Source organism: Ciconia boyciana, chromosome 6 (assembly GCF_034638445.1).
Source record: "Ciconia boyciana chromosome 6, ASM3463844v1, whole genome shotgun sequence".
Classification (NCBI taxonomy): Eukaryota; Metazoa; Chordata; class Aves; order Ciconiiformes; family Ciconiidae; genus Ciconia; species Ciconia boyciana.
Genome location: NC_132939.1, coordinates 30,883,907 through 30,896,863, shown reverse-complemented (window position 1 = coordinate 30,896,863; position 12,957 = coordinate 30,883,907). Strand labels below are relative to the sequence as shown.

General features: G+C 38.9%; 1 protein-coding gene across 4 annotated transcripts in view; it reads left to right on the top strand.

Moving 5' to 3' along the window:
- The window catches only part of TTBK2 (tau tubulin kinase 2), a 111,322-nt gene that overhangs the window by 57,178 nt on the left and 41,187 nt on the right, over positions 1–12,957 (top strand). The window lies entirely within an intron of this gene.

Sequence of the window (12,957 nt, the reverse complement as noted above, 5' to 3'; positions counted from 1 at the left end):
GTTCAGCATGCATTCTCAAGCTTAGCATGGAGGCACCCTGTGACATGGAGCAAGAGCTACGTAACTGTTCAGGCATGGCATAAGAAGCACTCAAGAGCCTTCCAGTGCTCCTACGGTGCTAATCTGCTCAGGTTCAGCAAGGGGTTCTCTTCATTACTGCTGTACCAGACTAATAACACATTACCCTCTCCTCCTTACTGTCATAGAAAGATTCAAATTATGGGAAGGATGCTGGCTGGAGGAAGCAAAATGTGTGTTAATAAGTTCCTATCTGTATAATAGTCCTCTGAGACTTTTACACATTGATATTCTTTAGAGTAGACCTTTCATAAGTTGTCTCTTTGACTGAACACACCATTATCTTGCAACATAATTTTTTGGAGCAGGGAAGTGACAAAAAGTTACCTTTCCTCCTCAAGCAATTGCACGAAAGCTATGCATGATGTACTGAACACCTCAACACTAATGGTTACACAGCAAAGACCTGTGTATGGTAAAATTTGGCATGAGTAGTTCCCAGGATGAAATGTTTGTAACTGGGCAATCCTAAAACCAGAATTCTTTTTATTAATTTCTACATTGTTTGTCTAATGAAGACAGAAATTAATGTGAAGAAGGCACTGAACACAGTGAAGTAATGTCAGGCATTAAATGGCAATGTAACTTGCAGTGGTTCCTCCTTATCAAATTCTTTCAACCGATCTTTACCAAATCACTTCAGATTTTTCCCTTATTCCTTCCCAGGTCTGTGATTAGATTTCATGAAATAAGGGAGAGAAATGGAGTGTATGAGGTATCAGAAAGTGCAAGGGAAAAAAACAGGAGGAGGAGGAGAGGGAAAAGGGTGACTGAGAATGCATATTATTTACCTGCCCCATTCCCTCTCTACTGCAGAAGTAAAGATAGCAGGTGCTGAAACAAAGAAGAAAAAACATTTGGTGATAACCTGAAAGGTGTCACGTAAATGCCTCAGTGAACTTTAAATCTGGAAGTAGATCAGCTGTATTAGTGTGAAGCTTTGTGTGGGCTATCTAGCCTGGGAAGACCACTATGCTCTTCTGGGACCAAAAGTAGTGTCTGTGTCTGTAGAGCATTGCACTGGGTCAGCTGCTTCTTGAAATAATTTTTAGAAATATTTGTTCTAATCTATATGAAGGGAGGAAGAAGACATGACAGGGAAGTGGGGTGTGATGCAACAAAGCTAAATTATGTCCAGTTTTTCATTGTTACTGGCTTACTGGGGAGTTCGACATGATGGAATAAATTGGCAAGTTGCAGTTTTAGCTTGAACCATAGGACAGGTATCTTAATCATGTATTTTGAGATCAGCCTCCTAACAGCCACCTCTCTTCACTCCTCTTCAGCACTTCTTGGGAAGATTCAAGAACGGGGACTGTAAAACATTAAAAATAAGTAATAGTTTTCTACCGAACTCTATAAATCAGCAGAAAGGCATAGAATGAACAAGAAATTATAAACAAAGGAATATTTTAAATCTTTAGTGTGTAAATCTTTATTTGAATAATGTTGCACTGATTGTGTGTTTCACAGCAATTAGCAAAATCAGTTCAGCTATTGTGGCACAAATAAAAGGAGGAGCAATAAAGATGTATGTGATACAGTTCAGCTGCCAAATAGAATGCTGTAAGCTCCTGAAAATAGAGTTGGAAACTATTTACTGTATGTTCTTTGTCTCTAAAATAAATATTTTTATTAATAAATAATGATTCAAAAGTAGCATTGGAAGAGAAGACTGGGGTAATTTTTTGGAAACCTGACTAGTCCTTCCCGTTATAGCCCACTTCTGCCTTTTCCTGTCTATAAAATTAGATTTTGTACATTTTGCTACTGTAGAACAAAGAAAATGTCTAAAGAACAAATGTTTTAAAAGTATGAAAGTATGCTTTCAGCTTTTCTTCACTAAATCTGCATCAGTCAGACTACATTACATATATTTTTGGAAATAGATGAGGTTTGCAAGATTTCCTTCTAAATTTTGAGCTAAGCATTTGATAGTTGATAGCTATTAAAAAACGAACTACTTTAAAGAGAAAAAGCTTTGTTTCAGTAAATGGAGTTCTGTTGAAGAGTCTAAGATGACTATATTATAACTTTCAGTTCTATAGCAAAGGAATTATTATATCGTATCAGAGCCGTTCAATGCAAGACGTAAACATACAGCCTCATTCTTAAATAACCTTTACATACTCCTTAATTCTTTCCCTCATGTCATCTAAGTCAAGAAAGACAGATGGAGCCTAATTCATCTTTATTTTTTTTGTCTTAAATCCCAGGAGAAACTGAAGAAGGTTTAGATTTTTATGTCAAAATGTCCTACATGGAAATGGTTATTTGCTGGAGAGACTAAGCCAAGAGCCCTTTGTTTTATTGGTTTTATAAGCAAGAATCTGCATGAGTTGAAAGAATTATGATGTAGTCATTTGAGGCTCCATTTCTGAATTAGTGATAACTTTACAGGGAAGATAAGGGAGTTAGTTTGGAGAAGTTTGTGCAGACATTATTTTTTAATAAAGAGATTAATATAACTATTAAATTGTTAGGTTTCAAAAATTTTTGAAGTAATGCATAGCTGTGATATATCTACCAGTGATATACCTATGCAGCTATAATGATACAGCTGTGTTATACCTACCAGTGTAACACTATTTATTATGTTTGTCTGCCATAACCTCCTTCAAGGACATAGAGGGAGATTATTTAAGGCACAGTCTTATGATGTATAGATGTAGCATTTTCAGCATCCACTGAACATGATCCTTGCAAGTCTGATTGTATTACTGACAAAGAAGAAATGAAGGAAATCAGTGTTATAGAGACAGACAGCTGGTATCTTGTGTGTGATAGTACAAGGTGAAAAAGGCAGGTAGTGAGTTAATGTAAAAGATGAAAAAAGAGCATTATGAATTGACTTAGAAGGTGACACAAGTAGAATGAATTTATGAATTTCATGTGGTGTGATATTATTTTGTAACATCTTTATGGACTATTCTTGCAATAATTAAATGAAATGAAAAACTGAAGAAAATAACGTATGGTTATTTCTTTGAGAGGAAGATTTTTTGTGACCTGGTGTTTGGGTTTTTGGGTGAAAAATAAAAAGAATGCACAATCTATTAATATCCTGACTGAAGGAACAGGTTGATAAATGGTTGAGATACGAGAAAGATTTAATTCTCATAATACAATACTTTGTAATTGTTGGGGTATATTGTTTTTTTTTCCCTTTCCTGTGGTGTGCAGAACACTGATATCATATCCAAACAATCATTGAACAATTTAATTTAGAAATTCTGGTGTGCTGTATCGCTGTTCTATATTCTGATACAGCAGTTCCTTTATTTTCTATAGAACTGATAGATGCTTAGGGGAATGGGCTGTAACAGTCCTTTAAAAAAAAAAGAGAAATAATTTTTCCACTGAGATTTGATATTATGTTTGAAAAAAATCAAATTATTGTATGAATGGTGAAACTTACTGCTTTCCTATGGTTTTGTGTGCTGCTTCCCTTATGCCCTCCAAATTCCATAGTATTTTCAGCTTCATACTACACCCTACATTTCTGACCAGTACAGAGTTGCAGTTTTGGGACTAGGCATGTGCTTACTTGCTATCTAAAATGCATGCTGATTGACCAACTGATTGGTGTCTCTTAAGACGGATGTGAGCCATTTTAATTGCATTTTAACTGTCTGCCTCTATGTCAAGGTACTAATTTGGGTTCTGTCTTTAATCACTAATTTTCATTAAACTTGCAGGAACTGAAAGTCTTTGAGAGCTGTCCTATTTGTTTCAAATTAAAAGCTATTATAGAGGAAAGACAGATAGTTTGATCCAGTCAAATTTGTTTCCTGGTGAAAATAGAAGCAAACCAAAATCAAACCAGAAACTTTAGTTTCTAATTCTTTCTGAGCTATGGACTAAATTCTCTGCTGAGTTATGAAAAAATATTTTGAATAGTTTAAAAGAAGGAAAGTGTGTTATTTTATGTACCTTAGCTTGCTTGAGACCTTTTGCTTCTCATCCTTAGTTGAAAATAAGTCTACTACTGAAATAAGTCTACTACTGCATTGATGCAACTCTTTAATGCATGGTATTATCATTATAAATACTAAATATGATATGTATAAAATAATTAAAAATGAAGGTCTTGGTTCTCCAGTCTGCTAAGAGCACAGGACTTCCCATAATGCAGAACAACCGTACAAGTTTTATTTACAGCGATAAATAAAACAATATTCTGCTGTCTGGGGAAATTCTCTGCCAGAGCATTAGCTGGCTTGCGTAGGTAGTCTTCCTCCTACAGTAATCTCTGGTTCAGCTCCTGGTATGAGAGGAAGAAGAAAGATTGCACAGAGCAAAGCAAACATACACATGGCAGATTTAACCTGTGTGATTTTTTCACTGCAGTAAGTTCAGGTTTGTGGCAGACACTTAGCAGGTTATTACCACCTCCAGCCCACCAGACTTTTTGTCTGCTCATGAATTGGCTTTGGAACGATTGCCATTTTCAGCTAGTGCATCACATTGACTAAGTAAATACTCCAGATTGAAAACTGAGTAGCTCAGGAGCTGGTTTGCGTATCAAATATTGCTGTCTTAGAGATGGTGATGCTCTTTATAGCACAGGCAGTTGGAGTTAAATTTTTATTTGTCACCACATGTCTGTTAGAACCCAATAGCAAAATTTAATTGTACTGTTAGATGTTAACTCAGCTTGTTACTCAGCTTCTGCTGGAACTAGGTAGCATAGGATCAGACAGCTGCAATCAATTTTTGGAAATCACAACTTCTGCTTAGGTAGATCTGAGTCCAAATAATGTATCATCCTGACAACTGGTAGGAGATGGGTCGATAAAGAGTTCTAAGTGCAAGTACTTGGTTATTAGTGTCTGATGTGGTTTTTATATAGAGCTAGAAGTGTGGGTTTGAAGAGCTGTACGTACAGTGAAAACTAACTGAGATGTATAATAAATTGTAATGGCAATTGTATTTCAACTACTTGATCTTTCCTTACCCAGATGAAAGCTGAATTTTTCATTTACTTTAAACTGGTGCTAACACATGCAAGGCATTAAATAAGATTGCAAAGCCTATATCCATGTCCTGGTTTCAGCTGGGATAGAGTTAATTTTCTTCCTAGTGGCTGGTATAGTGCTGTGTTTTGGATTTAGTCTGAGAATAATGTTGATAACACACTGACGTTTTAGTTATTGCTAAGTAATGTTTGCACTAGTCAAGGACTTTTCAGCTTCCCATGCTCTGACAGGTGCACAAGAAACTGGGAGGGGGCACAGCCAAGACAGTTGATCCAAACTGGCCAAAGGGCTATTCCATACCATATAGCATCATGCTCAGTATATAAACTAGAGGGACTTGGCTGGGGGGTAGTGATTGCTGCTTGGGGATGGACATCAGTTGGCGAGTGGTGAGCAGTTGTATCACTTGTTTTGTTCCTGGGTTTTGTCGTGTGTCCCCCCCTGCTCCCCAATTATTAAACTGTTCTTTTCTCAACCCATGTGTTTTCTTCCTTTTGCTCTTCTGATTCTCTCCCCCATCCCACCGGGGGGGGGGAGGGTGGGTGAGCGGCTGTGTGCACACGGCTGTGTGCTTAATTGCTGACTGAAGCTAAACTACAACAGTCCTTTTTGGCACCCAACGTGGGGCTTGAAGGGTTTGAGATAATAATAGATTAACCAGAGCATATTAAGGAATTTAGATCTGTTAGTAGTTGCGGGTCATGATACTGATTCATTTGTTCTTGATATTAGTTTACCTGATCTACACCATGCTCATTTTTTTTGCTGTACATGTTAAAGATTGGTGTTGGTTTTTGCAGTTTGCTGTGTTCTGCAGTGATTAGCAATGTTTTGCCTGGGAGATTTGTTATTAAAACAGTGACCTTGAGTTTCATTTGGTATCTAAGTTCTGTACTGAAACCATTACTGTACTTTGGGTAACACCTCATGGAAATAACTAGCAATTATACTTCTTCCTCTGAGAGGTTTTTTATGGAGGAAATATAGAATAGCACCTTTGCTACCTTCTATGATGTTTCCTCCTTCATTACAGTAACTTTTAAGTATCTTGAACATCCTTAGGTAGTTAAGATACTTTTATTGGTACTGCTTGGGAATATTGCTTCAGTTTTGTCTAAGATTAATAAAAAATTTAAGAATATCATCCAGAGATCTGCCATGAGGCTGGATAGTTATGAGTGGCAGGGTGTGTGGGATAGTACAGACAAGTTCCTAGGGCAGTGGGCACCTCCAGTGTTTTGGAACTTCACCCCTGAACAAGTGCAGGATCCTGAAAAACTAGTAAAACATTTGGAAAAATTATGCTGTCACCCTGGCAATTCCAGAGAGACACAAATCACTGCAATGTGCTGGGGCCTGGCCCATGCCTACCAAGCCCTGCTCAACACTATTCAGAACCCTCAAGGAGAAGAGAAGGTGTCTGGATCTGACAACAAAGCGACAGGTGCTGCGGCTACTCCAGCCCCTGCTGTGACGGGTGCCGCAGCTACTCCAACCCCTGCTGTGACGGGCGCCGCAGCTACTCCAACCCCCTCAATGACAGCCATCATGGCTCCTCCAACCTCGGCAACAGATACTGCGGTTACTCCACCCCTGTGACAGGCACTGCGGCTGAACCAGGGAACCAACCTGTGCTGGTATCAGTCGCCCCTATACACAAGAAGAAATCTTGGAAGCAAGATTTAGCTCATTTAGAAAGAGAGGATGAAAGAGCAGGGCCATCACAGGGAGAGGAAGAGGAAGAACTCATGAACTAGACAGAAACCACCCGATCCCTATCCCTGAGTGAGCTACGAGATATGCAAAAAGATTTCAGCCGTTGTCCACGCAAACATGTTGTCATCTGGCTGCTCCAATGCTGGCATAACAGGGCCAGTAGCTTGGAATTAGAGGGTAAGGAAGCCAAACAGCTGGGATCCCTTTCTAGGGAAGGGGGCATTGACAAAGCGATTGGAAAAGGGGCACAACCCCTCAGCCTCTGGAGGCAACTCCTGTTGGCTACGAAGGAAAAATATCCCTTCAAGGAAGATGCTATATATTGCCCAGGCAAATGGACCATCATGGAGAGAGGTATCCATTACCTGAGGGAATTAGCTGTGCTGGAGGTTGTTTATGGTGACCTGAACAATGAGCAGTTACCCAAAGACCCCGATGAAGTTAAGTGCACACGGCCCATGTGGCGGAAGTTGGTACGGAGTGCCCCTGCATCGTATGCCAACTCAATGGCAATACTGACCTGGAAAGATATAGAGGGATCAACAGTGGATGAAGCAGCTAGCCAACTGCGGGAATACGAAGAAAGTATCTCTTCCTCCCTCATCTCAGCTGTGGAGAAGCTGGTCCAGCAACTCAAAGAGGATAGATCCTACTCCCCACCTGTACAGACCAGTGTCTCAGCTATTAGGAGTCAGTGTTCTTCTGCTCAAGAGAGAGGATATAGAGGGTACACACCACGGGGCACCCTGTGGTTTTACCTGCATGACCACAGACAGGACATGAGGAAATGGGATGGAAAACCTATCTTGACCCTAGAAGCATGGGTATGTGAGTTGCAAGGAAAAACAATCACACAAGGGGGTTCTTCCAGGAAAATTGCTGCTCCAGTTTCCAGTGGACAGTTCCTCAGACAGAGTAGAAGAGCTGATCTTACTCCTGATTTTAATGAAGAAACTTCTGACTCATAGGTACAAGAAGTGGGTAATGAATACTGTGACCAGGGCTAGAGGGGCCCTGCTTCCAGCCAGGTGGAGGAAAGGGACAACTGGGTTTACTGGACTGTGTGGATTCGATGGCCTGGCACATGAGACCCACAGGAGTATAAGGCTCTAGTAGATACTGGTGCACAGTGTACCCTAATGCCATCAAGCTATAAAGGGGCAGAACCCACCTGTATTTCTGGAGTGACAGGGGGATCCCAACAGCTGACTGTATTGGAGGCCAAAATGAGCCTAACCGGGAATAAGCGGCAGAAGCACTCCACTGTGACTGGCCCGGAGGCTCCGTGCATCCTTGGCATAGACTGCCTCAGGAGAGGGTATTTCAAGGACCCAAAAGGGTACTGGTGGGCTTTTGGTATAGCTGCCTTGGAGAGGGAGGAAATTAAACAGCTGTCCACCTTGCCCTGTCTTTCGGAGGACCCTTCTGTTGTGGGGTTGCTGAGGGTCGAAGAACAACAGGTGCCGATTGCTACGACAACAGTGCACCAGCAGCAATATCGCACCAACCACGACTCCCTGATTCCCATCCATGAGCTGATTCGTCAACTGGAGAGCCAAGGAGTGATCAGTAAGACTTGCTCACCCTTTAACAGTCCCATGTGGCCAGTGCAAAAGTCTAATGGAGGGTGGAGACTAACAGTAGATTATCATGGCCTGAATGAAGTCTCACTGCCACTGAGTGCTGCTGTGCCGAACACGCTAGAACTTCATGTGTGAACTGAATGGGATGATCTTAATTGCTATATAATACTGTATGTCATCACTTTTATGGTTGCTATATGCCATATCAATGTATTACAGTAAGAATCACCTGGATTAATGAAGAATGAACTTGGATGAAACCAAGCAAAGTGCAGTGGTGATGGAACCAGAACTGGCTTCAGCATGCAACAATCCAACACCACACACTATCTCTCCTGCCCTGAAGGACTGTTATGACTGATGGAGCCCAAAGTCATGGACTGAACTCAACGGACATATTAGAGGGATGGCCCATAGACCACGGGAATGATATCTGTGTGTATATATCAAAAGACAGGGAAAGTGGTGGTGATTAATTGGAATGTATTAGAAAGGGTAGAACCCGGGCATGACGGAGATGGCATGGAATAAGGGGTAGATACTGTCCTGGTTTCAGCTGGGATAGAGTTAATTTTCTTCCTAGTAGCTGGTATAGTGCTGTGGTTTGGGTTTAGTATGAGAATAATGTTGATAACACACTGACGTTTTAGTTATTGCAAAAAAGGGGGGATGGGAATGTGAATCGTGGAAGCCATTTGGTATGAAAAAAGGTTCCAAAGAATTGGAAATGTGTATAGTTCCAATCCTGGAAATATATTCCTGTCGGGTAAAAGAACTAGGAAATTGACTTTTTAAAGGGAAAAGATAAGAAAGGAGGATTCTGCCTTTAAGGAAGGGAAATAGAGGTAATGTAGGTGGCTGCTTCTCTACCCACCCCCCTATGCACTTTAGAACTCAGCTTTAGAGGGAACACCTAGAAGGTGGGTTCACTGCTTGAGCTGGTTTCTCAATCCAAAAGCTAAAGACACCTAAGAATTCTCAGTCATTGCCTGACTGATAGGAAAAACCATGGTGTGTGTCAGATATAATGTAAAGAATCATTATTGTTTTATTTTTATTATCTAGTTTCTATGACAGCAGAAAAAAGTTAACTTTTTGCTCTGCATAACATTTCCAACATTGCCCAGAGCAATAAACCCACAGCATTTATCTAGAGATACTGAACTGAGCTAAGGAGTGTGATTTGCCTCCTCCACAGCCCCTCCAAAGAAGTAACAGTCATAGACAGGTTTATAAGCATAGTGTCTCCCAAGAATCTGCAAACCTGCGTGCTTAGAGGAAATAGTTCACTTCTCTAGGAGCTCCTAATTTCCTGCATGTAGTTCATCTAAGACATTGTCATGTGTTTCCAGGGCAGGGCCACCTCCAAAGAAAACTGATGTTACATTAAAAAGTACCTTTATGTGTAGAAAAATTCTTCATAGTAATTGGAACTGCTTCATATGCATATATCTTCAAAATAATTTATTTTAACTTACATTTGAAGAATTTAGTGATGAGACAACTCTGAATTCCAGATCACTGCTTGAGGTAATTATGTTAGAAAAAACTTTTTCATGTAAACTGATCTAAACAAGTTACAGTTTTGTATAAGATTTGCAAAGTATGTTTTGTGTCAAATATAAGTATAGAAGAACTCTAGCCTTCTTAGAAATTATATCCCTTATTCTAATAAAGGAACTAAATCATGTGATCTGTATGGCCATTACCACTAATTTAATACCTGGGATTTAAGGCAGAGTTTTTTAGGAATTCTTTTTTCTGCAGAAAGTATGACTCCAGAATCTAAGGACTCTTCCCTAATTCCCATTTTTTCCTGTGCCAATTTGAAAGTTGTCTATTTCAAAAGCTTTCTTACTCTATCTGAAGGAAAAACATGATAACAATAGTTGCCATAAATAGATAGAAATGAATGCAAGCTAAATAAAGCTGTTAAATATGGAAGAGGTGAAGAATGGAATCCACTGCTGAGTGGACTGTTAATGGATCCCTGCAATTGAGACAGCACCTGGATGTGGCAGTTGGTCCCAGTCTATGACTGATAAGAAAAAAACCCTACTAAATTTCAAGTGAAAAAACAGGAGAATCTTGGTTATGGCATTTGTCATGGAAAGGAACATAGACATGATCCATTTTAATCAAGAGTGTCAGTGGAATTTGCAGATGTATTCAAATGTAGGATTCACCATCTCTTTAGTACAAATGCCCTTTACAGCTATATGCTCCAAAAATGCCATAGATGCTGTTGGTTGTCTTAATAGGTCACCTGTAATGACTGAAAAAAATGGACCTATTAAGCTTTTTTTTTTCAACAAGGACATCCACTTTGCTTTAAGGAAGCTCAATTGTTGTGGTAGCAGCTTTCTTAGATAAGGCATCTGGAAGACAATACTATAAACAATATTTCTGCAAGGCTCTTTTTTTATTTTCAGTTGGTGGCAGGTGAGCTCAGATAAGAAAAATTTGGAGGTGTCTAAAAACAAATTAACATGATCAGTAATAGCAGAAGGGGATTTTCTTTGAAAAAATGCGGTGAATCATTCAGGAAGTTTCTATTATTGCCTGTAATATTTATCTTTTACTACATGAGCCGTTGTGAGATGCATAAAGAGCTCTGAAACAGTTTCAGAAGTTTTGCAAACGCTCAGAAGTCTATGAATTCTATTCTGAATTGGGCAAACTTGATTTGAGCTACTAGAGCCATCATTCATGTTGTTAGTGACACAATAGAATTAATTTATTGTTGTTGTGTGGCATTGTAATACCACTATTAAATAGTGACCAGATGCATTACTAAAAGGTATTTCATCGTGTCTTAAAATGTAACACAGTTACATATGCTCTTAAGTCAGATTTACACAAACTACACTTTAAGGCAAGAGATTGTAAAAGCATTTAGATATTCTTGCTGGGGTAAAGAATTCAGAATTCATTTCATGATAAACTAATATATAGAAACAACATTCATGCTTCCCCCCCCAAGTCCCCCCTTCCCGCCCCAGCCAGGTGATTCTCAGATAATTGAAATCATCTTAGGGCAAATAATTTCATAGGAATGTCTAAGGATGGCAGTGATTTTAACATTTAAAAGCAACTGAGTTGGTACACAATGAAATTCCTCATATGGACTTTTTTCCCGAAGATGGAACTGGAATAGGTCAGATTGTTAGTTTTTGTAAACTGTATGGGATAATTTAGATTCCATATGCCATTTCTTACTCTTTTTTTTATTTCCTTGTCAAGCAACTGGAACGTTTTTGTGCGAGTTATCAAGTAGAAATTGAAGTTGTTACCCTAGGAATGAAAGCCTCATTTCATCCTAGTTTTCATATTTTTCAGTATTCTCAGAAGAATTTAAATATTTAACTTAGTAAAACTGAATATAGTCCTTCCTTTTTAACATTCAGACCAGAGGCTGAAGATAGCAAGCATTGGGTTTCATTTTCTGAAACTTTATGCTCTTGGGATTTACTGAATTTGTATTTCCAGGTGTTTTAAAGTTAAGCTCTCAGTGCCCTTCTGAAGAAGCACTATTCATCAAACTGCATCTTTTTGGAAATTTATCTGTGTTTTAACTGTCTTGGTAGCAATGCTATATTATTCTTACTTGGGTGGTTTGCCAATCTTAAGTCTCCTAAGAAGGAGACCTAAGTCCTTTTTTTGAAAAATTTAGTTTCTCCTGAAATTTAGCAGTTCCAAAGCATTTTGAGCTATTCTTTTTATAATTGAATGGTACTGTGAAATTTCTGCAACTACAGTGTTATGCTTCATTTCAGGGAAATGTTCAGTATGGAATATGATATACTTACAAGATTTAAGATAGTAAGTCAATTGTCTGTCCTGCCTGAACACAAAATGTTTCCGAGCACCATTTAAACTTTATGATAACATGCAAAACCTAAGATTTATGGAATATTGTCTGAGAACCTGCTCATTTTAAGAACATCCTAGAAAATATTTTCCAGCTTAACTGACATTGGTCCAGCTGTCATCATACCATGCTAGCAGGCAGTGACTATATGGGCTGTGGAATGCTTTTTAAAGGTGTTGCTGCATAATCCTGCTGGATTTAATTGATAGGGTTACTGACAGTAATGGCAGCTCCTGACATACTTAAATGATAGCTCTCAGTGTAGCGTCTCTTGGTGGATAAGAGGAAATTATACCTCTCTCTCTATATATATAGGTGGAGAGAGTCTGAAGTGTTTTATCTTAATAGGGTAATAATTTTTTATTGTGGTTATCTTTGTATGTATATCAAACCAGACTTTTCAATGTATTGTGCAAAATTTTTTAAAATCTTAAGAATTGTCATGAGCCTGGGGCAGGCAGACAGATCACCAATACCCCTTTAAGTACAAGTCAGAGGTGAGGAAGATAATTCAAGTTTCTCACATTCACTGTTAGAAAGAATTATTAAACAAAAAGAATTATTGATTGGGAAGATAAGACTGTGTGAAAGAAAGCAAATTTAGCAATTCTGGCAGTTCTCTCTATATAGAATGACTTATTAAGGGGGTAACATGGACTGGATATCTGTCTTAGGCAAAGTAATAACACCGTGGTTTGATTTTTTTTTTTTTTTTTAAATTGTAAGTATG